The sequence below is a fragment of the Lipotes vexillifer genome, unplaced genomic scaffold (genome assembly GCF_000442215.2).
Source record: "Lipotes vexillifer unplaced genomic scaffold, Lipotes_vexillifer_v1.1 scaffold72, whole genome shotgun sequence".
NCBI lineage: Eukaryota > Metazoa > Chordata > Mammalia > Artiodactyla > Lipotidae > Lipotes > Lipotes vexillifer.
Genome location: NW_006769482.1, coordinates 1,536,091 through 1,561,509, shown reverse-complemented (window position 1 = coordinate 1,561,509; position 25,419 = coordinate 1,536,091).

The window sequence follows — 25,419 nt, the reverse complement described above, 5'->3', positions numbered from 1 at the left end:
TTTTTTTTTTTTTTTTTTTTTGGCTGCTTTGGGTCTTCGTTGTGGTGGCTTCACTTGTTGCGGTTCATGGCCTGTAGGCGCGCAAGCTCAGTAGTTGTGCCTTGCAGGCTCTAGAGCTCAGGCTCGGTAGCTGTGGCGCACGGGCTTAGTTGCTCTGTGGCATGTGGGATCTTCCCGGACCAGGGTTCGAGCCCATGTCCCTTGCATTGGCAGGCAGATTCTTAACCACTGTGCCACCAGGGAAGCCCCTGGGTTGCTTTTAAAACCCTGGTAAATTAAAGCCAGTGTAGTGGTATGTTTTAGTTAGAGGTTTAAGTGGAGATTGTTTAGTAGTGGTCATTTATTTGGCGGGGATGGAAGATAGTTGATAGCATGTCCTTCTGTATGATACTTTGTCTTCCTTCATCAGGAATCCTAAAGTAAACATTTTTAGAACAAGGAAAGCTGTGGGGTTTGGGCTGCTGTTACAAAATACCACAGACTGGGTGGCTTATAAGCAACTGACATTTATTTCTCACAGCTCTGGAGGCTAGACATTGAGATCAGGGTGCTGATGTGGTCGGTCGGGTAGGGCCTGGGTTCAGGTCTTGGACTTCTCACTGTCGTCGCAAGGTAAAATGGGCGAGGGAGCGTGCTGGGGTCTCTCTTATAAGGACACGAATCCCATTCATGAGGCCTCCACTTTCATGTCCTACTCACCTCCCAGAGGTCCCCCTCCTAATACCATTGTGCCGGGGGTGGGGGTAGGATTTAACATGTGAATTTGGGGTGGGGGGAGACGTAAACATTCAGACCGTAACAGTTTCTGACCCTGATATTGTGACATCTTCCTAAGTGAGAGAGAAAGGGTCATAATTGTTTAGTAATTTGTCAAGCATTGTTAATTTTGCTTCATTTAATTAAAAAAAAAAACTGTCACACTGGGCTTTAGAATAAGAGAGGCATTTATGGGCAATAGAAAGAAAATAGGTTTTTGCAAAAGCAGAAGGGTTTGGAAACCTGTGAAGGCCCTGGCGAGGTTAGGGGCACAGAGTTTCCTAAATGATTGCAAGTCATTTGGAGGACCAGGCCTGGCACAGTGACTGCTCTGCTTTAGTCACTGTATCACAGTCCTGTGGCAACTCAGTCTGTCCTGCTGCTGCTTGCCTGCTGCAGGCTGGTCAGGAAGTTCCAGGTGAGGGGCTGTGGCTTGGATACTAGCCACCAGGACAGCTTAGGTCTTTGGAGGGCTGTTTCCAAAAGTGGGGTGGGGAGCCTTTCAAGAATTGTAATTCTTCTAGGTGTAATTTTCCCCCTTACTATAAAAGTAGCACTTGTACTGTAGGATGTACAGAAAGGAGGGGAATTAAAATCAGCCCCTCCTCCGAGAGAGTTTGGGTGTAAATCCTTTTAGCCCCTGCAGCCATAGTCTCCTTTGGGGCTGAACTGTGGGCACCACATGCTGGCGTGGTACCTCGGGGGGCGTCCCACGTGACATCCTAAGACCATCTCGTTCTGAGGTCTCAGAAGATGGGCCGCTAGGCTGCGAGGGTGTGAAAGTACGCGGAGGCACACTCTCCCACCCGTTCCCCGTGTCCTTGTGTCCTTGTCCGCACATGGCCGCCAGGAGGGAGGCAGGCGCCGGGGCACAGGTGGAGGCATGGTGGGGAAGGAATGCCCACTCCTTTTCATGGAGAGTGTTCAGCTTTGACAGCTGAGGGGGAGCCCCTGTTAATTCTTACCTGTACGATTACCTCTGCAGATTAATCATTCTGTTTCTTTCCAGGAGTTTGGTGACATTTTAGTTTCTGTTCTGATTGCTTGTAAAAGAGTTACAAAACCCTCTTTGGGCCATGTCTTCTGGAGCTTGTGGCTTAGAACCTAATAGTTACATAGTAAGGAGAGGGCAGTGGAAATGGAGCAGCATCCTTGTAGAAGGTTCCGGTAACGGATGTGGTGTTCATGTGTCATCGTCATGTGAACGGCAGTTACGTCCTTTGGTGTCACATGAGAACTCACCTGAAAACACCGACCAGGGACTGCAGACGTTGCCATGTGCTGTCCAGGGACTGGATATGAGGGTGTTGATCAGTGCGCACAAATTACAGTGCAAAGAGCACAGTTTGCCTGTCACCGAGGATCTCATGCATGCATGTGACCAACTTAGGCCTTGAGACGGATGTTTCTCAAGCGTGGCCTTGTGCAGACGGAAGCACACGCCCTCTCGACATGACACGGCATGTGTTCTGTACAGAAGGAACCTCACTAACTCCCTGGGCGGCCTCTCAAGGAAGCGTGTGCCCCAAGAACGGTCTCTCCTCTGACCTCCAAGGAATGGTCTGCTTGATATCAGCGTGTCTGAGCAGGTGTGTGCAGGCTGGAAGGGGTCTGGGGGGTGGGCAGACCTGGGGTAAATGTGTGTGGCTTCCTAGAGCAGTGATTCTTTTCAAAGAAAGAGAAGGCCCCAGGTGCCCCCTCTCTCTTATGTTAGGGATTCTTAGAGATGTTTGAGGAACCCTAGAAAGAATTCTAGTTTGGCAGAAAGAAAAGGCATTTCTGAAAGTGAATTGGCATCCCTGTTCCTTATTTTCAAGGCTGTGTGAGCCCAGACCTAAGTGATCAGCATGTTTTTTCATTTGAGTAAGGTGGGATCTTTCATTCGTATCATTCAGCAATTTATGTGTCAGCTCCATTGGCACATGCCCCAGCTGGCTGCAGTTCCTTGCTGGGAGTGTCCCACAGCCTGGGAGGGGCTTCTGGGACACTGCTGGGCCTCTCACTGGACAGTGATGCTCCAGGACCTGCGTCCCATACGCTGTCGGGGCAAACCTCCTCCCTGCTCCCAGCTCCCCAGCTCTCCTCATCCCCCACTCCCCTCTAGAAATGCAGGAGTCCTTCTTGATACCACTTCCCCCTTCACCTCACTGTGTACCATTGCCAGGTCCTGAGCCCCCTTGCCTCCCAGACCTCACAGTTCGCCCTCCCTTCTGTCCACCATGGACTTTGGAATGCGCATCCTTTGCATGGAACATTGGAGCCTGTGGGGTTTGTCTGGCTTGGTACAGCTCTGTAAGTTGTACGTAATGCAGACAGTCCTCTCCTGTAGACAGGCAAATGAATTCTGTCCAGTGTCAGGGCAGTTGACTTCCTCCCACGGAAAAATCCAGTTTTGTACCTGTTGGAAGTTCATTTCTATATTTCTTTATTATATATAAATATATGTATTTTAATTGAGCTGAAGTGCACATAACATAAAATTAACCACGTTACAGTGAACAGCTCAGTGGTATTTAGGACATTCACAGTGTGTGTAACCGCCGCCTGTATCTAGTTCTAAGACCTTTTCATCACCCCCTGCGTGATGAAAGTGGTACTTCACTGCTGTGTACCACTAAGCAGTCACCCCATTTCCTCCTCCCTCGGCCTCCATATAATCTTGTGCCTTCTTTGAAGGCACTGTAACGTCTCATTGGTTCCACATGAATAATGAGTTAGGTAACATTTTTAACACGTGGTCATTTTTGTTTGTTTTTTTTTTTTGCGGTATGCGGGCCTCTCACCGTTGTGGCCTCTCCTGTTGCGGAGCACAGGCTCCGGACGCGCAGGCTCAGTGGCCATGGCTCATGGGCCCAGCCGCTCTGTGGCATCTGGGATCTTCCCGGACCGGGGCACGAACCCACGTCCCCTGTGTCGGCAGGCGGACTCTCAACCACTGCGCCAACAGGGAAGCCCAAATGTGGTTATTTTTTTAAATGACCTTTTAACAACCATCCCGCCCTTGGCTGAGCTGCCAGCCCTTCTCACTGGGTGGTGCTGGTTTTCAGTCCTCCAGCGCCTCCTGTACGTCCTCCGTGGCATGAGGTGGGCTGGGGTTTTTTTTTTTTTAGAATGAGAATCTGGTCATGGAGAGTAGGTGAGTACTTCACATGTGGACTTTCCTGGTCTTGTCTGGGGCTCTTGGGTGATATTTTGAAAAGAAGTCATCTTCCTGGCCTGGTGCTCTGTGCCCTGCCAGGTCAGTCAGCATGTATTGATTAATTATCACAAGTCCAGTGCTGTGTTGAGCAAGCCAGATGTTTACAGTTGTGGAGAGGGCATAGTGCCAAGAACAGAAATCCCATGCAGTCAGAGCCAATGGCCTTGCGTGCTAGGTGTCGTCATCAGCTGAGCAGAGAGCAGGACCCTCCCCCCCTGAGCTCTCCGGGCCCCATGGTAATGGCCAGGAGTTGGCCCAGCCTGTCCCTCAGGGGCTGAGGACTCCCTGGCACCCCATGTTCCCAGCAGACCTAAAGCACCACCTCCATGTGTGAAGGTTGAAGCCCTGACTGGCCCAAGTCTCAGTCAGTCTTCCTTGTGGGGCCCTCACTCTGGTGCGACCTCAGGTTTGAACTCGGCCCTCAGTGACCCTGGCTTTTCCCAGTCCCTTGGCCATGTGGGGAGGGACCTTTCCCTGCTGTCCAAAACCAACCGCAGTAAGCAGGTGGTTGTGACCTTGAGCAGAAAGAGAAAGGTCAAGCCTTGATTGTGGGAACCCCCTCTGTTGAACAGAGACAAACCCCTGTCTGCAGAAGGGACTGGATTGTTGGACGGAAGATGGCTGGTGTGAGCTCAAGATTTTCACCTCAGGAGGGCTGTTGGTGCTTTTGTAAACGGCCAAGGACAGCTTTCAGTTCAAGGTGTCGTTGGCTTGTTTTTGCTTTAAGTGATAGGCATTTATTGTTTTCTGTTGGCTGATATTTGGGGGCATTTTCACTCCTTCAGATTTAAGACATTGCATCATTGTACCAAAAAAAAACATCTATTTTGTAAAGAAAACACAGCTCTCATATTACATGGATATCCACGAGGAAACAGTGTCTCCACATCCTATCCGATGGCTGCTTGTTGTCGCTCACATCAGTGTTGTCATGAGGGGAGAGCTTGGGTCCCCTTCCCTCGGAGTCCCCACTTCTCTCCTGAAACCAGCTTTGCGGGTTCTCCTATCGTAAATAACGCATGGCTAACGACCTTCATTTCTGTGAGGCGTCGTGGCACCATACCAAAGTTTTGGAGAGAAGTTAGTGAAATGTCCCAACATCTGTATTCATAAGAAATCAAGTTTCAAGTATTTACAGCACAGTGGTGCGAAGCGATTTCTGAGCATTTCCCTTTGGCTATGCAGAGAATGTTGCAGCCAGGGTGGCATGTGCGTGTGTGATTTCAGCACCTCGCTCTGCAGTTTGGGTCTCAGTAGAGCCTGAGGGTTTCCCTTCCTAACCCAAACCGAGTTTAATCAGCTGCTAGGAAAAGCGGTTTGCTAACACCCATCCTACCCTTCTGTTAAATCTGATCTGTTAATTCATCTGTTACTAAAGACACATGTTGATCCCAGGACTTTCTCCAGGGTTTGTACACTGTGGTTTTCTATCCTTATGCCATTCTCCAGTGTAGGAGAAAAACTCAGGTGGATGCAATTTCTGGAGGTTTATTTTGATGGTTTTCCTCATGTGTCAACACACCTCAGGTAGGGCAGTGGGTGTCACCATTACCTCCTTGGTTGGCTGAGGAGGTTTGACTCAAAACCTCAGCGATCTGCTCAAGGTCATGTGTCCAGAAAGACACGTACGCACAATCTGGTGCCAGTCTGGTCCTGTATATACTCTCATTTATTTAATCCTCTCTTTGGGGATGTTTTCAGTTTTATGCTATCGAGAGGCTCCTGGGTGAGAACTTTTGTGTGTGAGTACCTGTCCCTGTTTCTTATAGTTACCCGTAGCTAGCATGACTTTTCTAAGGTTCCGGATGTTGCTTCTTGAAGAGGCTTTCTGTTGACGTTGGGGAGGGACTCATACCTCCTCACCACCATTGAGCCTTATCATTTTTTCTTTGTTAATTCTGTAGGGGGAGAATGGCATCTTGTGTTAATTTGTATTATTCTGATTACCAGTGAGATGAACATTTCATTTCACACGTTTAGTTGCAGCATGTTTAGAAGAGAATCTTTTGTGTTCAGGAGAGCAGTGACCAGTTCAGCAGTGACCGCCCCCCGCCCAGAGCATGAGGGCAAGCATTTGTTGGTGGTGGGAGTATTCCCGCCAGGAACTTCTCTCCCTGTAGGGGCCCGGAGAGCAGGGGTCCTGGATACACTGTGTGTCGTGCTTTGGATGGCCCCATGGAGCCCTGCCCACCTCCTGGAGGGGTGTCAGCTTAAGCAAAAGGTCCCGTGTGCTGTGTTTGATGTTTCCAAGGAAAGGCTGAGTTTTCCACAGCAAGTGGGACACTGGGTGTGCGTGAGTGGTGTGATTTTCCTTTGATGTTGCTTCCCCCTGTTTCTCTGGCCTGCCAGCCCCTGGGAGCAGCTGTGACATGAGGTCTCAGACACGCCCCTGAGTTGACTCCTGAACCAGTCCCTGTTTGTACCGTGACCCTGAACTGGTGGGACATTGTGGAACCCTATGAGTGTTCAGGAAAGTGGAAGTCAGAGGTCTCACCTGTCCATCAGACCCATGTGTTTTGGGCTTCAAGTAATTTGTAATCAGTTGTCACATGGAAAACAAAGCCAGACGTAGTAATAAGTGGCTTTATTAGGAAGGATTATTATGGGGGAACCAGGGAGGCAGCTGTTGCAGGGGAGAGATGTGTGCCTATGACATGGGCGAGCATGTCAGGGATCGGCAAACTGGGTTTTTCCTTGGTAGGGAGGTGTAGACAAGGCTATTAGGACCCGGGTGTGGGGATAAAGAGTGATGGGGTGGTAGATTGGAGGATGTGTCCCCCAAGGCCGACCTGTTCTCAGGGGGACCATCCAAGTGCTCAGCCTCACGGTGGGTCGAGGGAGGCCTGGGGGAAGGAGAGAAGCTGAGCCAGAGTCGGGTAACAAGTGTTTTGTTCCGATTTATCTGTAGGGACGAGCTGTTCAGCCCATCACTACAAGGCACAGAGTAGAATTCGGGGGCCCGTGTCTCACCTTGTCCTAGGTGAATGGGGCCCCCGTCTTATCTGAGTCATGTGCAGTGAGCCCTTCCTGGATCACAGAGGGATGGCGCGGTCTACCTGCCGATCACAGGGCCAGGTGCAATCAAGACTGTCAGGCTGAGCTCTGCAGGTAGTGGGTCTGTCATGGCGGCAGACAGGTGGCTGCCTGGACTGCGTGTTTCGGCCGCCTGGCCGCTGAAACCTCAGTGGGGCCACCGTGCCCCGCCTAGGCCTTTCCCATGGGGACCTACTTCCAGGGGAGGCACATGTGAGCTGGGCTGTGATGGATGGGAAGGACCTGCCACACACAGGAGTGGCTCTGGGGACAGAGGGCCGTGCGAGGGGGCGCTGACCATCTACAGTGTTGTGCCCTTGAGCTGCTCGGTGGGGCTTGGTCAGGGGGTTGGGGTGCCTCCTGAGGGAGGCCAGGAGCCCTGTGGAAGGAAGGAGCCCCGGCAAAGGACTCCCTCAGCATCATGCTCCTCCTAGGCTCTGACTGGGGGACGTTTAGTAGGCCCGCCCTGATTACAGGGTTATTAAAAACTCTCACAGATCCCACATTTTTGGTTTCTTCCTTTCTTTTTTCTTGCTTTGACTCTCCCCCTCTTCCTCCCCCCTTTTCTCTTTTTCTGATTTTGTTTTTTACGTTCGTAATTCACTTTAAAACTTAAACATTGTTGAAATACTAAGCTTGAACACCAGCAGTTTCTTACCATGTGATTGTGAATTAGGGGCCAGTTTGGGAGCTTTGTTGTCACTCACACGATTGCTAGCGAGGCCTGACCCACCCCCACTCCTGCACCTCCAGGAGCTCATGCTTAGTGTTCACGGGGCCAAGGGGAGTGGCATGGACGGAATCAGGGTGCAAATGATGCTCTTTGCTCCCAGTTCATGCAGATGCTGCATCTGGTCTCTCCTGGCCAGGTGAGCTGCACCCCATGACTGAGTCCCAGGGGCCTGTTGCGTGGCTGGGGCATTTAGTCTGCGTGTAGGATACGGGGTAAGGGGTTCTGGCTCATGGTTTGCCCTGCTCACGTGTCCCCTTTTCTCTCTCTGTCTCAGACTCTGCCATCCCAGACAGTAATAGGAAGCCGCATCCCAGTTGCTAAAATGTTTGACACTGATCATCAGGTAGGGGATGAAATCCGCCTGCAGAGTGCAGTTCTTTTTAGAGGCGGCTCCTGAGCAGGTCTTGCCGTAGGTGTTCCTCCATCAGTGAGCAGCTTCATCTGTTTGTTACGCTCCTGGCACCAGCTGGGGACTGGAGAGGCAGAGGAGGAAAGCTGGTGTCAGAAAGCTCAGGCGGTTCTGCTGGAAGGTTCACAGTCTGTCTGGGAGCTGCGGCTGCAGAGGCCAGGGCAGGAGAAGGGCTGCTCGAGGCCATGCTGCGGGAGCAGGTCCAGGAGTGGGGTGTCTGTGGTCAGCGCCAGCTTCTCTGGGCAGGAGGGGAAGGGCCAGGGCTGCAGTATGGGGTTGCCGCCCAGCGCGGGCATGAACGCTAGCTCCGAGGCTCTTCACTCTCCATCCGTCGCTGCCTTTGATGCTGCTTCTCCCCTGCGGGGGCATTGGCAACCTGGGACCTCCAGTCTCACACCCTGGCAGTCAGATCTAAACTGGATTTGAAGCTTTGGCACCCGCTGTGGCCCTGGAGGGCCGTCTTCGGCTCAGGGTCCGCCTTGGGCACTTCTTGAGCTTTCGTCGCATTTACTTGCTCTGATTAAGCCAGGAGAGAAGAGAGCTTCTGAGGGAGCGATTCTGTTTGTTTGGGCTGGGAGCCAGCAGCCTAAGAATCAGCTTCCAGAAGAGCTAACAAAGTGAGCAGGACCCATGCTGGCAGCTCTGGACATGGCAGTGGAGGAGGGTGGTGGAAATGTCAGGTGCCAGTCGCGTCAGTCACACCCCGAGCTAGCGGGGCCACGGCCACTTCAGACCCGTAGACATCTGTGCGTGTCCTGGAGAGAGAACTGGATTAAAAGTCTTCCAGACATGCTTGCGTTAGAGGGAGCCAGGAGTGACTTTTATTTTCAGTGTGTACACAAGACATTTAAGTACCACGTCCTCTCCAGATGCCCGTCCTGCTGATGGAATTGTTCTTGGAGGGAGCATTCGGTGTTTGCTGCCCAGGCTCCTGGCCCTGCCCTGATTCCCCGGCCCTGGGAACTGCCCCACCCCCATGTTAGGAATCTCCCCTTGGCTTTACCTGTCACGTTGTAAATAGATGGCTTACAAAAGATAATTGAAAAGGAAAGGCTTAGGAAGATTAAAAAATACTCTAGAACTTGTGTTGAAGTGAAGAAAACAACTCATTTCCAGGATCAACTTTGCCACTTTGAAGGGGTTCATACGGAAACGTCGTGCGGGTGGGTTCTCTGTGTGAGGGTGGAGCAGGTATGTCCTTGTATTGCTGCTGCGGGCCCATCTGTCTCTGTGACGAGAGTCCTGGGGACGTGCGGTGATCCAAGGTCAGCCTCTGCGAGGAGCTGACCCCTGGGATTGTGTGTCCTCCCATGAGAACGGGGACCAGGTGGTCTTGGAGGCCTGGCTTCAAGGCGTGGGTCTGTTGGCGGTGCTGGGGCGCCTACCTTGGGAATGTCACCTGCCTGTGGGCTTCCCCGAAGCATGGAACAGGAGGGTCCGTGAGGGGCTCTGCGGCCTCCCAGGATAGGATTCCTGTGGATGTCTGCGGAGTACAGTTTTATGTCTCATCTGTCACTTTTTCCCTTTTGACTCAAACTCTTAAAGCCTGGTGGTCCTGCTTATGATGAGAACTTGAGTGCAGGTAGTGAATTACTCTGAGTGTTTTTGTTTTGGTGCTGCCTGGTCGTTAATCCCACAGTTTTATTCTTATCAAGAGTGCGCTGTGCGTGCTGCCTGGGTACCAGGGTGGCCCCTAGAGGCAGGGGGCTCCATGGGCATGAGATAGAGCACCTGCGCATCAGAGATGTGCTTTATTTTTAGCAAAAGGCATTTAGCGTCTTGCAGAGCTGAGAGCAGGACGACTGTAGATGTAATTAAGTGACTCTGAAATGGGAGTTAATTACTTCTGCATGTGTCAGAAGGCCAGAGAGGGTCTCTCTGGTCCTCTGGCTACAGCCCTGTGAGGCTGTCACTTGGACAAGCTCCCAGGACCACCCCTCAAGGGCATCCAGGGTCCTGTGGGTGCTGCTCTAACTAATGGTGAGTGGTCTGAGCTTTTAGTCTCTGCAACTGGCCTGAGGAACTGAAAGTTCATGACTCTTTAATGTAAAAATTATATACAAGGAACTTTATCCTAACGCTGATCTGTGCATGGTATTAGCCCAAATGTGTCCTCTCAAGGCGTACGGAACAGATTATATTACAGGAGCAACAGGTCACTGACAAGAAGGCTTGTATGTATAAAGCAGTGTGTCCAAAAGCTGCTGTAACAGGATGGAGGGTTTGAGCACTGCCCAGCTCAGGGGCTGCCCTGGTCAGTGTCTAGTGAGAGAGCACCCGTGGGTGCTGGTGCTCTGTCCATCCTGCTAAGGACGGGGCTCCAAGGAACCAGGACCAGGGTGGACAGAGGGCTGCGTCTAGGACCTCCCTCCATAGCTGTCCCCAACTCTGATCTTGTCAGGTCCATTCATAGTGACGGGAAGCTTCCACACCTCCAGCCACACCTGGGCCCGTGCTGTCCAGTGCTGTGGCTGACACCACACGGGGTGAGAAGCGCTCCACGTGTGGCCGGTCAGAGCCGAGCAGCGCTGTGGCTGTGGAGACCTAGACTCAGAAGCAACGGTAAGATATCCTGTCCACGACCCTATTAATTATGTGTTGAAGCAATTGGGCTTTCAATGTGTATTGGGCCAAATAAAATATATTAAAACTAACTTCACCTATTTGTTTTTACTCTCAGTGTGACTTGTAGGCACACCTGAAATCATGCACGTGGTCACGTGTGTAGCCCGTCTGGTGTTTCTGTGGGGGGCACAGATCTCGGCTGTTCTCTGATACCCTCTGTGTTTGAGTTCCCCCTTCTGTCAAGCCCCAGCCCATAGGCTGGGAGGCATAGATTAGGAACAGGTAGGTATATCAGGCTTTGAGAATACCTTGAAGCCAGCTCTAAGTGCTATTGTTTTTGCATTTCTGCAGACAATTACACATAGCCTGCTGGGCCTCATCCAAGAAATGGGTTCTGTGCTCAGATGGTGTTTCTCTTGCATGGGGAACCAAGCACTTGGCTTTGGTGAGCACGCTGCTCCCCTGAAAGGCTATCCCAGCTCCCTGTCGTTCAGGCTGTGCCTTATCCGGACTCCCTGTTTTCTGGGCTCCCTGTTTTCTGGCTCCCCCTTGTCTGGGCTTTCGTCTCCCTGATTTCTGTGGATGAAGAAACGTGCAGTGCATCTGGCCTGATCTTCCACTTACAGCTGTGGCCTGTGCGTGCTGGTTGGCGTGCCAAGCCTGTGTGTCAGCGATGGCTTTGATGAACTCCTGCCACTGATCTGGTGGGAGGAGGGACCACAGTTTAACCCTCTTCCGCCCCTGGGAGCCCCGCTGACAAGCTGGTGAATGTGGGCTGCTGTTTGAGTAGCTGCAGGGCACGTGGCCCGAGTCCTGGGAGAGACCCATAGGCTTTCCCACATCTGGCTGGGCTATTTATATCCCACAAAAGCCTGTTTTTCTCTGAAAAGAGTGAGCATGTGGTGATGCTGTCATGTGCATGGGTGAAGCCAGTGAAACAGCCTTTCAGTAAACTCCTTTCTGGTGCGTCTGACACGTTTTCATGGCATGCACAGGCTTCCGGGTTCCACATCTTCCCTGCCCTGTGGTATTCGTGCACACTTGGAGTGCGGGCAAGCTGTGGCCCCCAGGGCGGACCCGCTCCCATGGCGGGAGGGCATGGCTAGCCCAGGGTGTGGAGCTCTAGTTCTCCCTGATAGCCGGGGAGGGACAGGTCCCTCTGGGGGCCCATCACTCGAACAGCATACTGAACTCCTGATCTGTGCCCCACATGCTCTAGGCACCGGGCTTTCCACAGTGGAGAGAGCTTTCTCGTGTTGGGGAGGACGGACCACAAAGGGGATCAGTAAGTCAGATATGGGGGGGGTGAGATGGTGGTGGGTGCAAAGAAGAGAAGTCAAGCAGAGAAGGGGCAGTTTGTTGAGAAAAGACAGGAGCTGGGCCTGGGTTTGGGGAGGAGTGTTCCAAGCAAAGGGGACAGCAGGTGCAAAGGTCCTGAGGCAGGAGTGTGCAGGAGGGACAGGTGAGAGGAGAAGAGGTAGGTAGATAGTGAGTTTATCTGTGCTCAGGGACGCTGAGATGGGAGCCCTGGGAGCCAAGGGTTTGGACAGGACCACAGGCCTCTAGGAAGAATGGACCCTGGAAGGTAGAACAGGGCACCCTGTTAGGAGGCTGTGAGGTGATCCAGGGAGAAACGTGGTGGCTTGGGCCAGAGTATAGCAGTAGGGGTGAGAGGATGGCCCGACTGGGCATTTATTTGGAGGTGGAACTGAGAGGACTTGCTGCCAGGTTGGATCGGGGATGGGGTGGGGGCCGAGGATGCACCGAGGTTTTGGCTGAGCAACTGGAAGGATGGAGGGTCCACTTACAGGCCAGCTCCACCCTGGCTGTCTGTCTAGGAGGCATCCCAACCTTGGGAGACAGGGAGTGTGGCTTGGGGACACATGAAGTTTGGAGGGGAGGAGGCCCTAGGAGCCTAGCCTGGAGTTGGGGAGATCTCCAAGGAGTGGCCCCGAGGGGTAGTTCCCAGCTGGAGCTCAGCAGCAAGTTCTCCCAGAGAGCAGGTAGCCTTGCCTGGAGATGTCCCTCAAGCATGCGTCCATCAGTGAGGCTGGCCTGTGGGGACACGAGGATGGGCCCCTGGGGTGAGATAGCCCTTGATGGGATACTCGGACAGGTGGCTGTACAGGAAGGAAGAGGGTGTGAGTGGTGGGGCCTTAAGCTGTCTGGAGGTGGGGAGAGAGCGGCAGGAATGTGGGTGAGGCAGAGCCCCTCCCCCATCCCTGGCATGGCTGGCTTTGAGGATTCTGCCCAGCTTGGTTTGGTGAGCAGAAGGTGGGTTTGGAAAGGGGGTGCCTCCATCCTTCTATGTAAGCCCTGTACGGATACTCTTCATGCATTCATTGCCTTGTTTTGCTGCCTCGTTGGAAAGACATAGCTCTCCAGGGTCTTGGATGGCCCATGCCTTTGAGTCAAAGGGGGCACTCATTTTTGCAGGAAAATGCCATGGGTAGCAAAGTGTCCTCACTAGAATCTGAGAGAGGCCCAGCTGTGTTCATTATGGAGACAAGATCGTGTGTCTTTGTCTTCTTGGCCATCTTTGAGGGTGCGGGGGCGGTGGGTTAATTACCGACTGGTCAGTGTTCGTTATGAACTTGGACCAGGCCCCACCTGGAGCCACTCACTCAGGCACCAAGATTGCTTTTTTTGGTTCTCTGTAGTAGGCTGAAGAATGGCCCCCAAAGAAGTCAGATTCTAATCCCTGGAACTTCTGTGTGTTACCTTTTCTAGTGATGGGATCTTTGCAGATGTGATTCAGTTAAGAATCTTGCATGAGGAGGTGATCCTGGGTTATCTGATGGGCCCTAAATGCCATCACACGTGTCCTTATGAGAGGGAGGCAGGGGAGATGTGAAAGACAGGGGGAGAAGGTGATGAGAAGATGGAAGCAGAGAGTAAGAGTGATGTGGGAACTGATCACTTTGTTAGTCAGATTCTAATCCCTGGAACTTCTGTGTGTTACCTTTTCTAGTGATGGGATCTTTGCAGATGTGATTCAGTTAAGAATCTTGCATGAGGAGGTGATCCTGGGTTATCTGATGGGCCCTAAATGCCATCACACGTGTCCTTATGAGAGGGAGGCAGGGGAGATGTGAAAGACAGGGGGAGAAGGTGATGAGAAGATGGAAGCAGAGAGTAAGAGTGATGTGGGAACTGATTCACTTTGTTATAAAGCAGAAACTAACACATCATTGTAAAGCAATTATACTCCAATAAAGATGTAAAAAAAAAAAAAAGTGATGTGGGTGTGATGGCTGATTCTGTGTGTCAGCTTGACTGTGCCATGGGTGCCTAGATACGTAGTCAAACCTGATCCTGGGCGTGTCTGGGTGGGATTAGCATTTGGATCTGTAGACAGACTGAAGCAGATTTTCCTCCCCCATGTGGGAGGGCCTCATCCAATCAATTGAGGGCCTGAATAGAGGAGAAAGGCAGAGTAAGAGAGAATTCCCTCTCTCTGCCAGGCTCTCTTTGAGCTGGGACATTGGTCTTCTCCTGTCTTCAGATATGGACCAGAGATGGAACTTGTCCCCTCGGCTCTCCTGGGTCCAGCTTGCTGACTGTAGATCTCAGGGCTCTCCAGCCTCCATGGTCTTGTGATCAGATTCATTATAATAAATCTCTTTCTCTCTATATACACATCCTATTGATTCTGTTTCTCTGGGGACTCTGATGAATACAGTGGCCACAAAGGAAGGAATGCCACAAGCCACCAAAAGCTGGGCGAGGCAAGGAAGGATTCTCCCTCAGAGTCTCCAGAGGGAGAGTCTCCTGCTGACACCATGATTTCAGCCCAGTGAAACTGATTGCAGACTTCTGGCCTCCAGAACTGTGAGAGAATAGATTTCTGTTGTTCTAAGCCACCCAGTTTATGGTCATTTGTTAGAGCTGCCACAGGAAAAGAACACAGCCAGTGTAAACTGTGCTACCGTAAATACCCCAGCCACACGCATGGGGCTGTTATTCAGGCATGGATTTCAGGGAGTGGCACTGCTGGGGCAGGGTGTGTGTCTCTTTGTTTCATAGATCATGCCAGATAACTTTTCAAAAAGATCTAGCAGCCCGTCTCTTCCCTGCATGGATGAGTGTGTACCCTGATCCCGCATGCTGTCTCAGCGGTGGACATGAGCAGTCTTTTCGACTTTGTCAGTCTGAGAGGGGCAGAGCTGCAACTTTATTCCTTGACATGTGTCTCTTTGAATCTGGTGAGTTTAGGGTCTTTGCTCAAAAGATTCCTCCGTCTGTGAAATGCCTGTTTGTGTTCTTTGCCCGTGTTTCTCTCAGGGTGTTTCCCCCTCCCTTATCCATTTGTAGGGTGTGTTTATTTGTTACAAATTGTTGTTGATTTTCTGCCTTAAAAACATTTATTCCCAGTTCTGTTGTTTGCTAATTACTTTTATTAACGTCTCATTTGCCATCAAGATTAAATCATTTTATTGTCGAATATGTCTTTCTTTCCTTTTATGACTTCTAGGTACCCATGTTTGTTAGGAAGATTCCACAGGCTGTCTCTTGATTTCCTGGCAGGTGTTTTATTGTTTTGGGTACAAATTCTGCTCTTGAGTGTGTCTAAAATGCTTTTGCATAATATGGAGTAAGATGCTTGAGGGAGGGGAGTCCGGTTTTATTTCCTTTCAGTGTACCAGCACTAATTATTCAGTAATCCATCCTTTGATCAATGAACTGAACTTCAGCTCTGTGGTATAGTATGGTCTCATGTAAACTGGTTACCTTCAGGGATTCTCTATTCCATACCACTGGCCTGTTTGTCTTCCATTTTCCAACTTTACATTGGTAGCGGCTGTATGTACAGTGTGTTTCGATAGCAGATGAAGGAACCCCACCCCCTTGCTGAGCTCTGTGTTCACAATGAGATGTTACAGGACTGTTCTTATATATGCACTCATGACTGCGTGTCCACATTTACATGTGTCTCATGGCTCCTGGGCAGAGGAAGATTTGGGTGGACACACGGTGGCTGTGCTGCCAGGGGCAGTGGGCACAAAGGTATGGTGGAGGCTGGAGGGAGGGCCAGGTGGAAAAGGATACAACGGCCATCGCATTGCATAAAATTACCCCTCTGCGCGTGCAGAATTTTAAAAAGATCATTAAACAAGTGAAATGGTAGTGTCCAAGGGAAAAGGCACTAAACAGAGAACAAGTTTATCATGGGGGGAGTGAAAAGATATAATACATTGCACTGGCTCCACCATTGTGTCGGGGAATTGCCATGGTGTGGCTTTTCTCTGGGTGTGGGTGCTAGTACTCTGCACTTGGTGGGGCGTGTGTGTACGTGGCGGGGTGCATGTGCCCTTGGCGTGTGTGAATTTGGCTGTTCCCAGGTACCCCATGTCTGACGGCTGCCCTTAGGAGCTCACACCTGGGCACTGACTCGAGCCCTCAAAGCAGCACTGCTCTGTTTTCCCACGTGTCCTCTGTGTCCCCCGAACACCCTCTGTGCCCAAGCTCCCACTGTGCTGCCCAAGCTGGCCTGGCTGCACCCACACTGGGAGCCTGGTGTGGTCAGGGCCTGTGCTGACCCTCTTGTGGCCCTAGCCCCGCCCACACTGCAGGTGGAGGTGTGCCTTGAGCTGCATACACCTCACCCCACACAGGATGACAACAGACTCACAGAAGGAAGCTGGGCTCAGCAGAAGACGGGGTGGGGTGGGGCGGGGGGAGGGTGTAGGTGCTGCAGGCCTAGGGTTGTCCTGTCACTCTGCCTTGCGAAGGTTCTCCTTTGGCAGCTGCTGGTGGCCCAGCCTGCTTCTCGGGTGGCAGCCACGGGTGGGTAGGGTGCAGGATACACTGTGCGGGCGGGCTCATTTGTCCCCCAGACACCTGGGTGGCTGGAGGCTCTGCAGGAACAACTGGACTGTGCACACCTGCTGTGCAGTCAGTGGAAGGTGAACCAGGTGCCTTCCTGTGGGTGGAGGACAGGCCCCGTGGGAAGGAGGGAGGAGGGTGGGGGGCAGTTGGCACTGCTGCAGGGGTGGTGTCTGCCCGCTGTTAGGCGTGCTCCTCCTGGGCGACTCGGGTCCTCTAGACTCGGGCTTGGCTGCTTGTGGCAGGGTTTGCAGACAGTCCTGGCACACTGAGGGGTGGGTGTTTGCCTGGTGCACTTGAACCAGGTCCCAGGGCTGATCCAGGGTCTGTGCCTGGTGGTCTGTCTGCTTCCTTACTGGGAAGGGGTGAGGAGGGCGGACCAAGGACCCTGGCCATGCCGGGCAGTGTCTAGTGCTGACCCCTCCAGGCCTGCATGGATCTTAACCCCCCACAAGTGGGTTTTGACACAAGAGCTTGAGGCGGGGGGGGGCGGGGTGTGTGGTGCTGATTCTTTGCCAGCTGTTGGGTGCCTGCAGAAGTGAGACTCATCTGTCTTTCCAAATTTCACCTCGGACTCCGTATTTCCAGCCAGCAGAGGAGGTGGCCCTGGCCGGGCAGTTTCTTCTGATGTTTCAGATCGTGCTGGCACTTGCCTCTCCTTGCTGCAAGCACCCCGCTCCTGAGATTCTGCAGGCACTTGGCTTCCTTATAATTCCTCCTGTGCTGCTGCGACCAAGTAAGAAGTTCAGTGCTCCTTTCAGAGCTGTTTACATTTTATAGACACTGGGGAGCTTGAGAACATGAAGCCACTCCTGCGCCTGTGGGGCAGTGGGTGGGTGCCGGGCAGCTCCTTGGCCTCTGTCCCACAGAGCCCATCCCACTGCTGTGGCACTGACCATGACCCAGGCCACATAGGGGAAGTAAACCTAGTTGGGGCCCAGAGGCTGTGGCCGGCAGGGGTGGGAAGGACGTGTGACGCACTCCTGGTGGCCTGGCCGGGGAGGGGGCATTAGTAACATGCGAGCTCGCCAGCCTCGCCTGTGACAGACAGCAAGTCCATACCTGCACGATTCGGGCATGTGCACATCGAGCTGCGTGTCCAGTGGGGAGGAGAGACGTTTAAACCCAGCTGTGGGGCGTGTGCCGTGGGAGGCGCTGTCGTCCCCCCACGTCTGCCTCCTCCCTGCCCTGCTGGGTGATAACCCCCTGCATGAGGAGGTCACCCTACTGCCAGCCCCCAGCCCTTTGTCCCAGTGGTGGAGCCTGTTGCTGCGTGGCTTATCAGAGGCCACAGTTTAATGGGATTTTAGTGCCGGTCCAGGTAGGAAAGCTGGAAACAGAAAGCACTGGCCTGGTGTGGAGGTGGAAATGGTGAGAGCGACCCAGGAGTTATGCCCGCAGGAAGCAGCCTCGATGGCAGGTGGGCTGAGGGGGCCAGGCGTTTGGGACCCTACAGCCCTGAGAAGGAAGCCCTAGTTCTGGGCGGGAGGTGATTTGTGCCCTTTCATTCTTCCTGCCTCTGGGCTCCCTTTGCCCCCTTCTCGTGGTGGGGGCATCCTGACACAGCCTGGCCCCAGGCACTGTGGCCAGAGCCCAGGGTCACCCTTACGGTATCAGCATTCTGGCCACATCTCTCTTCTGGCTTTGGCCCTGATATGCTGGACTCTCACCTCAGCACCTTTGGGTTGTCTGCCTGGAAACTCATGTTTCCCCCAACTGGATGATGGCTCATCCACCACTCATACGCTCGAAAGTCCCCAGGGTGGCCTGTCCATTGCACAGACCCTCCTGAGAGTACCCAAGATGGCATGTCCACCAGGCAGACCCCCTGAGAGCCCCCATGATGGTCTGTCCATCGTGGCCTCCTTTTTTTCTGGAAAATCAGGGACATGTTACCCAGAGGGTATTGGGCCACATTTGAAGGGTGTGGAGGATGCCCTGAGTGGCTGATATGTGGAAGGTACCCGAGCAGAGGACAGGGCCAAAGGGGTTAGCGTGGCTGGGGACAGCAGTGTGTAGGGTGTGTACAGGTGAGGGGCTATAGCAGAGAAGCTCCATGTCCTGGGTGGTCCACACAGGGAGGATCAGGTCAGAGGGCAGGTGATGAACCACTGGGCCTCCACAGTCTGGCTGGACTGTTCTTGGTGAGACTGAAGGCAGGCTGGTTTGTCCCTGGCGCTTTTGCTCACCCTAGCTGGCTCTTGGCAGCTGTAACCAAGGCCATGCACTGACTGCAGAATTATTATACGGAGCATTCTTGAGCCAAATAAGGTTGTATTCATGCTTAAAATTGATACTAAGATGTGGTGAGCTTGAACATGGGTCAGCTGGTTTTCTTTTGACCTAAATTTGTGCATTTGGTTCTTTGCTAACTTTTTGTAAAGGTGCAAGTACCCGTAAATAGGTTTATAAAAATAGACACTTCTCTTGCTGTTTACCATAAATTGAATCGACCCATTGATACACTCTGGGGCCTGAGGTCTGCGATGGGCTGCAGAGATCTTGAGATTGGTCTGCTGAGCTAGTGCTGATCAGAGGAGCACCTTTTCAGTGGAAGCGGAATTAAATTTTGCATCTCGCTGTTTGCGGAAGGCAAAGGCTGCTGTTTGAAACCCTTAGCCTCTTGTTTGGTACCTTAATTTTTTTGTGAACTCTTTAATCACAGAAGAAAAGTGTTTCCTCAAGTGTTTGCTTTTTTTTAAGATACAGATTTTATTTAAAAAAATTTTTTTTTAATTAATTTATTTTTGGCTGTGTTGGGTCTTCATTGCTGCATGCGGGCTTTCTCTAGTTGCGGGGAGCGGGGGCTACTCTTCGTTGTGGTGTGCAGCCTTCTCATTGCGGTGGCTTCTCTTGTTACCGAGCGCAGGCTCTAGGACACACAGACTTCAGTAGTTGCGGCACATGGGCTCTAGAGCGCAGGCTCAGTAGTTGTGGCACTCAGGCTTAGTTGCTCTGTGGCATGTGGGATCTTCCCGGACCAGGGATCGAACCCATGTCTCCTGCACTGGCAGGCGGATTCTTAACCACTGCGCCACCAGGGAAGCCCCCAAGTGTTTCTTTTTTTTTTTTTTTGTGGTACCCGGGCCTCTCAGTGTTATGGCCTCTCCCATTGCGGAGCGAAGGCTCAGCAGCCATGGCTCACGGGCCCAGCCGCTCCGCGGCACGTGGGATCTTTCCGGCCCGGGGCACGAACCCGTGTCTCCTGCATCGGCAGGCGGACTCTCAACCACTGCGCCACCAGGGAAGCCCCCCCAAGTGTTTCTTTTAATGTTACTGCTGCTTTAAGAAAATTGCCTTCAGAGCTACTCATCTAAGTAGGCAATTTACAGACCAGAGTGGTTCTGACTCGCAGCAAGCAGACCTTAAAGGATTCAAAGAAACTCTGTTCTTTAAAACAGATAGCTCTATCTGTTATAAGTCTATGAAAATATTCTAAAATTGTAAAGCATGTTGCAGACTACAATGCATAAGTTATATATAATTCTAGTCAATGAGTATAAAGAATATTTCAGTCCATTGCCTCAAAATATCTTTAAAGCCAGAAATGTTCGTGTTTCTCATGAACAGAATAAAGTGTTTTCATAAAGCTGGTATGACTGGAGCAGCTTTTAACTCATGATGGGATAGATTAATATTTTCCTGAATTTCACGAGCCCAGCTCTATCACTATCTGAGGGTCACAGTCACCTGGCTCCATCGGCCAAGTCACGGAGCATGTCTTCTTGGACTTCTGATGGGAACCATCACAAGGCCCTGGCAGGCTCTGGAAGTCGTCCCCAAGCCATCCCAGGGCGTGGCGTTCCCAGAGCCCACCCCAGCTGTGGCCCTCCTGCTTCTCCTGCATCTTGTCTCCAAGCCTGCAGCTCAGGGCATTGTCACCAAAGGCTCTGAGGGAGCGGAAGGTGTGAGAGGTCACGGGAGAGGTGCCTGGGATCAGGTGGAGCTGCTCCCTGCAGAGTCCACATCACCGCCCCTTGTCACAGTCTTACTGCATCTAGCGCAGACTGACCCCCTCCCACTGCCTCTGTGGCTCATTAGGAACCGTCCAGTTAGAAAGGGCAGAGGCCATCGTGCTGGCAGCTGCCTGGGCGCTGTTTGTTTCAGCAGGTGGGATGGACCTGGTTGCTGTTAAGGGATTTTAGAGTTGAGGTCTGGGACAGAACAAGTTACTGTCCTGTGGGGCAGGGCGTGGATCTCTCATACAGTGTAGCTCCGTCCATCAGGTGGGTGCGGCCAGTCCCAATCCAGCTTATGACTGAGGCTCAGACACCCAGTGTGTGTGGCAGTCATCTGTGTCTGCCCACATCCCGGCCCAGCTTCCTTCAGTCCAGGACTTGTCAGCCAGTCCTCTGTCCTGGTGGCCGCATAACCAGAGGTAGACACCGGAGTCTGTGCCCGTTGCAGGCAGCACGTGTGGGTCGGCACCTGCTGTCACCAGATACCGCTGTGTCCCAGGCCCGTGTCCTCCCCTCATGGAGCCCAGAGTTGCTCATGGCAGCAGCAGAGGTGCAGGTGCTGCATTTTGGGGAAGGGGGAGGTTGGTGTGGTGCTGGGTGCCGGTTGGAAGCCGTGTGTGGGAGGCTGAGCCTGCGGTGTCTGCCCATCTCCTCGTGTTTGTTCACGACCATGTGTGGGCACCCCCACCCCCACTCTGTGCCCCCTTCCAGCCCCCGCGGGGGACGGCCAGTGCCGCACTGGGGCTTGTGTGCCCCCACCCAGCCAACCCCACAGACGGTGTGGCGGTCCCAGGCCCGCTCATGGGAGGATGTGCCGATGGGCAGTGGTCAGGAGACAGAAGAGGCGCTCCTTTACCAGCACACTTCTTCCCGCGTTGGTTTCTGGCCAGTGGTGCAGAGGTACTCTGCACACACCGCGTCCCCATTCACCCTCGCTGCCACCTTGTAGCCACCACATGACCAGATGCCACGACTCTCCCTGTTTTCAAGGCTGGACACTGACTCTCGGAGGGGCTGAGGGGCTTGCCCGGGGACCTGCAGGGGAGCCAGGAAGATGGGCAGCTTCCCATCCTCGCCCCAGAGCCCAGAGGCCCTTGGTGACTGTGTGGCCAGGCCTGTGTGATCCCTGGGCACCGAGGGGCCCACCCTCGGCAGGACCCCTCCCCCCTCCCTGCAGGGCTCTAAGGGCCTTTCTCCTTGGGGACAGGAGCTCCTGCCTCCTCCTCCCTCGGCCTAGGCTGGCCCTGCCCGCCCCCCTGAATGAGCCCACACAGGAGAACAATCGGGCCCACATTGATGGAGCACAGCCGGCCATTGAAAGGGACAAGAATGGGGCAAGCGTGTTCCATGGCCCGAGGGAGGCTCACTGCGGGGCCTTGTCCCGCTGCTGAACGGCGCCTTGTCGTGGTGGCCCCAGTGGGCCCAGCTGCCCGTGGCCCATCCCTGTGGCCCTACCCGGGCTGCACCCTGGAGACCCAGGTGTCAGGACAGACGCCCTGGGCAGCAGAGCTCCCGGTGAGGATGGGGCGGCCGGGCCAGACTGCATCCTGAGCGCCGTCCTGCCCATGGCCAGGGTGGGGTCAGGGAGCCGGCGGCAAGTGTGGCCCCGGGAGAGGGGAGGCCGCTGGGCCTGGCGGCAGGGGCTTGGCTCTTTAGGGTTTGCTGCCAAGAGGCTCAGCATTTTCTTTTCTTCCTTTCTTTTTTCCAGATGGTATGACTTGTTATTTCCTACTAGAAGAATCCAGAAGGATCTATAAACTACCGGGTAGAAGAATGTATAAAAATCAGAGTTTGGTTTTTTAGTTCTGAGTGCCTGACATGTGGCACCTTGTTTAATCCTCTCAATAATTGGGATGCGTTCCAGTCATCCCCATTTCATTGACGAGGAGATGTGTACAGTAAGGCTGAGTACTTAGTGCATCCCAGCATCTTCTTACTATTCGTGCCGATGGGGCTTTGTTTTCCCACCTCTCATGGCTCAGTTGAATGGGAGCAGGCTGAGTAAGCAGGCAGGTGTCCTTCTATCACCCGACCCGAGTGACCAGGGCCTGAATGACCAGTCACTCTTCTAGAGGACTGGAGGAGTTTGTCTGAGAGAAGTCCATCTGTCCATCCAGTAGGTCAGCAGGCATCCAGGGCTGAGGCTGTGATGCAGGGCAGGTGCTCTGCTGGCCAGGGGAGGCTCCTGGGTCCTTTTCCTGGGCAGCTGATTCAGGTCCCTGTGGACATGTCACAGCAGATGTGGATATGGGGCAGGGAGTCGTTTGTCACCTCCCTTTATTGTTTGGATTGCTTAGGTCTCTTGGTTTCTCCCTTTCATATGTGCTTGGTAAGAAGCCGATGAAGGCCACAGGCCTTGAGTCCAGTAGGACTCAAGTGTGTGAAAGTCCGAGAACTGGGGAGGGCTCTGTCCCTGGGGGTCCGGAACGGGGCGGGGTGGCCAGAGACACACCAGAAACTCCGCTGTGCCAGCTTGAAAAAGCTGCCTGTGCTTAAGGGCCTCATAAAAAGAGACAGTGGCGGGAAAGTGCCCAGGCTGGGAACTGTGGAGGGAGAGTTCTGAGATTAGAATTAACATAGGAATAGGGCTGTGAATGGGGGTGTTTGTAATCCTTCCAAAATTGGGATAAAATTTGCATCTGAATGACTCATCAAGTCAAGATTACCTTGGAATGTGTGGTTTCCTTCTTATTTTCTAGTTCCTATTAACAGTCATTTGCATTTTTATTCAACCAGCATTCTTAAAATACATGCTACTTTACGATTGCCCTCATCCTGACTTTTCCTAGCCTGGATTTCTGTGTTGACATCTCCAATGCTGTCTGACCTCATGGAGGGTGTGCAGGAGTGGCATTCTCCCCTCTCAGCAGCCCCCATCCAACACGGCACCTACGTGGACTCTTAGCTCTCAGGACAGCTGGCTAACTCAGCCCTCAAAGGCAGATGGGTCTTGTTTGGACTTCCCAGTATTAAAAAAGTAAATCTTAATTACTTTTCAGTATCAAGAAATTGGGAGACCACCTAAAAACCTTATTTTTTTCTAGGAGAAAAATTAGGAGTTGTGCCCTTGTAGGGCCACATTACTGAATGGCAGTAGGGCTCTGCTAGGGGGTCTGCAGGTCCCTAAACACTTCCACATTCTAGTCCCTGGAGTGACTGTGTGGCCTTACATGGTAAAGGGACTTTGCAGATGTGATTTATGTTAAGGATCTTGAGATAGGGAGATTATTCTGGTTTATCTGGGTAGGCCCTCAGTGTAATCACAGGATTGTAATAAGAGAGTCAGAAGGGCAGAAAAGAGAGAAGATGCTGTGCTGCTGGCATAGGGGAGGAAAAACTTTTCCTCTGCTCTTAGGTTCTGTGATTGGGGCCTGTGAATTAAACTGACAGCAGATTAAAGGGGCAAAAGGCATACAAAATTTAATATTGTTATATGCACAGGGACTTCACACAAAAGAAGTAAAAACCCAAAGAAGCAGTTAGACTTGGGGCTTATATATCACTTTAACAAAGGGCAATAAACTTTGAAGTGACAAGACGAAGGCAAGGGGGGGTTGGGTCCCTAGGGATAGTAAATTGTGGGAAGGTGACTAGGAAGCATATGGTAGATAAAGGATGTTGAGTAAGGTTAATTATGCAGACTCATCTCAGTGTCATCTCCGGTGCACTTTTATAGAGAGAATTTATGTCCTGCTTTTAGGCAAATGGGGGAGGGCAGGGAGCTTTTCTTGTATCTGCTGTTCTCAGTTGCCTTCAGCTCAAAATAATCCTTATGCTCAAGTGGGCTCTTTGGCCTGTGCTCTTTACTAGCTTTAAGGTAGAGGAATGGGCCACCAGCCAAGGAATGCAGGAGGCCTTTGGAAGCTGAAAAAGGCAAGGTAAGGATTCTTCACAGAACCTCCAGAAGGAATGCAGCCAGCTCTTGAATTAGAGCCCAGCAAGTCCCATGTCAGACTTCTGACCTCCAGAACAGTTGGAATAATAAATTTATGCTGTTTTAAGTTACCAAGTTTGTGGTATTATTTTACAGCAGCCATAGGAAACCAATGTAGGTCCGTTAAGATGTGGTTTTGTGCTAAGAGGAGCTTCACAATCAATTATGGAGACAAGATAAGTGAAACCATTACTGACCAGCAAAGAAAATGTAAAATCTAGTGTGAAATTGCATCATGTAGACCAGTGGTATTCAAACTTTAGGTAAGAAGTACCTAGAGGGCTTAAGCAGACATAGCTTGTGCAAACTTGGAATGCTGTTGGGGGGCCGTGAATGTGCCCGTGGGCTCTGCTTCTGCTACTGCTGGCCTGGCATGGAGCTTTGCATCACCTTCTAGACTGCAGGTGCTGCAGGGGTTTAGAGCAGCTCAGAAGCGGCTGGAAGTCCTGCTGGCTTGCAAAGGGCAGTAGGATTTAACAACAGGAGGGAAGGAGGAGGTGGTGTGTCTCAGGGGACTTGGACGGTGGGAGCAGGAAGTGTGCTGGGGCTCTGCCCTGACCTCAGCTGCACTGAGAAGGAGCCCTCTGCTCGGGGGCAGGATCAGTCATCCCTGGTCCAGTGTCTCTTCCTGCCCAGGGACCTGACCGAGCGTGCACTGTGCATGAGGCACTCATGCATTCAGGGCCAGGTGAGCAGCCATGAGCCCCAGGCATGCAGTACGGAGAGGACAGAGGACAGTGTGAATGGGGCAGGAGAAGTGCCTTCCCAGGTGCCCAGCAGGAGAAGCGAGCAGGGCCCCGCGGCCAACCCCCTCCTCGGTGCTGTCCGGGCTGCTGCTGGTTTCAGGTGCAGGGCCCAGCAGCCTGGCTCTGGGTGCCTTGGTGCCCCTGTGTTCCCAGTCCCGGCCCTGCCTCTGGTTGGATTATGCCCTGTCACAGACCTTCTTTGTGTCCTCTCCAGTGACACAGTTTAGCTTATGCGACCTTTTTTTTTTTTTTTTTTTTT